This window comes from Rhinopithecus bieti, unplaced genomic scaffold (genome assembly GCF_001698545.2).
Source record: "Rhinopithecus bieti isolate Rb0 unplaced genomic scaffold, ASM169854v2 scaffold_641, whole genome shotgun sequence".
Classification (NCBI taxonomy): domain Eukaryota; kingdom Metazoa; phylum Chordata; class Mammalia; order Primates; family Cercopithecidae; genus Rhinopithecus; species Rhinopithecus bieti.
Window position 1 is genome coordinate 4,837,923 of NW_016803417.1, and position 2,805 is coordinate 4,840,727.

A 2,805-nucleotide genomic window follows, 5' to 3' on the forward strand; every position below is an offset into this window, starting at 1 on the left:
TGAAAAAGAAATATTTAAAAAATGTGTGAGCGGCTGTAATCCCAGCTACTCAGGAGGCTGAGGCATGAGAATTGCTTAAACCTGGGAGGTGGAGATTGCAGTGAGCCAAGACCGCACCACTGGGCCCCAGCCTGGACCACAAAGCAAAACTCTCCAAAAAAAAAAATTAATGAATTTTTAGCATGGTAGAGTTATGGATGATTTGTTTTCTTCATATTATGGAGTCAAAAACTTAGGAAACTACATTTGATTGTGCAAAGTAAATGTGGCTTCACTTGTTTTCTACAACTGATCAAATCTTACTCATTGGCTCCACATCCACATTCATCACTAACTGTATTTTAGCCTCTCTGGATATGAAAGGAGTTTTGGTGTAAAGAGTTTGGTTGTGTTTTTAAAGGTAAGTGGCTATTGTTGTCTGCCCTCCTTTCTAGATGGTTTCTTGGTATATTGGGGTGGCAGTGTTGTGAGAAAGTGAGCTTTAGGAGTGAGCAGTAGGAGAAAGTGGGCTTTAGATTTGTATACACGGGTCCTCATGCTGTGATTAGGTTTGGTATTGAGATTTTTTAGCAATGTCTCTGGATACCTGGTTGACTTGTAGTACTGACATCTGTGCATGGGGAAACTGGCTTTTTCAAGGAGGCACAAAAGCACTCATGTAGACCCTACATCTGATAAGCGTGCTGTGTTTTTATTTTTAGTTGTCAAACGATCCTTCATTGAAATTTTTCCCTTATAGTTCATAGCTAGCTGGATATTTACTTGCACCACTGTTGATTTGATGTCATCTCTGATGTCAGGAGGCTGGTGCCCATCAACACTGCAGCTCATAGACTGGGCAGTCTCCAGGATCTCTTTACGGGTCCCAGAGAGTTCTGTGACTAAGGATTGGTGCTGCATCTGTCGTGCAATGTTGACAGTCTCATGAAAAATGGCATTTCCACTGTGCTTGATTTTTTTGTCTCTTTCTGTCTCTGGTTCCTTGAAGGCTTTGATGCTCAAGGCAGAGGCAGAAAGTACCACCTCAGTCTGAGCCTGTCTGTTCTGATTGGTCAGTTTCATTGTAATCCTTTGACTCTTCTGATGACCTGTGGCCTTGGGAATGTCATCACCAACTTATTTTGGATACAGGTCCAGAGGGTTGATCTTAAGGGCTAGGGCAGACACGGTACCCAGTTTTCCACCAGGGCACCTGGCAGGTATATGACCTTGATCTCATTGGGATTGAACTTGGGCAGCATGGCAGAGGTGGCTAGATGAACCTAGATGTAGTATGACTGAAGAAAGTTGCACTTTGGCTTCCTCCAAGCCAAGAGGCCCAAGCTGTTGGTTTTCTCTTTCTGTGTTACATATTGGCATGGGCCAATTGGGTGGGGGTCCCTTTGTTGAGTTTTAACTGAGGAGCAGGACACAGTCTTTTTCCTCTTTTGGGATTCCTTTCTTTCAATTTATCTACTACTTGTGATATCAGCCCTGAATGGAGAAGCCAAGACACATAAAACTCACTTTTCCCCTTCAATCTCTATCTTTTCTTCCCCTGGCATTCCCTTGGTTTGGAAAGGAAAAACACCCCATCTTTTCCGTGCAGTAGGGACACCTCTTACTTCGAAGATCATCTCTCTCTACCAATAGCTTTAGAATTCAGGTTCATTGTTTTGACCCTTGATATTTTAATGGAAGTGATAGGAATCCAGAAAATCATTTTATCTCCAACCTCTGAATTTTAAAAACAGTTATTCTAGGAACTCAAATTTGGAAATCAAAAGCTAGATTTTTTTTCTATTTGCATTCCTGCTATAACAATCTCAAACCTCCCTGAGTCATAAGAATTACCTTAGGCTGAGGCAAGGGCGTACCCAAGATGGCCGAATAGGAACAGCTCCAGCCTCCAGCTCCCAGTGTGAGTGACACAGAAGACGGGTGATTTCTGCATTTTCAACTGAGGTACTGGGTTCATCTCACTGGGGAGTGCCAGACAATTGGTGCTGGTCAGCTGGCACAGCCCAATCAGCGAGAGCTGAAGCAGGGCGAGGTATTGCCTCACCTGGGAAGCGCAGGGGGGAAGGGAATCCCTTTTCCTAGCCAAGGGAAACTGAGACACACAACACCTGGAAAATCGGGTAACTCCCACCCTAATACTGCACTTTACCAAGGGTCTTAGCAAACGGCATGCCAGGAGATTATATCCCATACCTGGCCCAGAGGGTCCCAAGCCCACGGAGCCTCCCTCACTGCTAGCACAGCAGTCTGAGATCTAATTGCAAGGTGGCAGCAAGGCTGGGGGAGGGGCGCCTGCCATTGCTGAGGCTTAAGGAGGTAAACAAAGCCACTGGGAAGCTTGAATTGGGTGAAGCCCACTGCAGCTCAAGGAGGCTGGCCTGTCTCTGTAGACTCCTCCTCTGGGGACGGGCATAGCTAAACAAAAAGCAGCAGAAACCTCCGCAGAGGTAAATGCCCCTGTCTGACAGCTTTGAAGAGAGCAGTGGATCTCCCAGCATGGAGGTTGAGATCTGAGAACGGACAGACTGCCTACTCAAGTGGGTCCCTGACCCCTGAGTAGCCTAACTGGGAGACATCCCCCACTAGGTGCAGACTGGCACCTCACACCTCACACGGTGGGTTACACCCCTGAGACGAAGCTTCCAGAGCAAAAATCAGACAGCAACACTTGCTGTTCAGCAATATTCTATCTTCTGCAGCCTCCGCTGCTGATACCCAGGCAAACAGGGTCTGGAGTGGACCTCAAGCAAACTCCAACAGACCTACAGCTGAGGGTCCTGACTGTTAGAAGGAAAACTAACAAAC

The 2,805-nt window shown here is 46.3% G+C and overlaps 1 pseudogene; it reads right to left on the reverse strand.

The window, feature by feature from the left end:
* Nucleotides 1-654: 654 nt before the first annotated feature.
* On the reverse strand, nt 655-1,241 carry LOC108536371 (60S ribosomal protein L12 pseudogene; annotated as a pseudogene).
* Between the last annotated feature and the right edge of the window lie 1,564 nt (nt 1,242-2,805).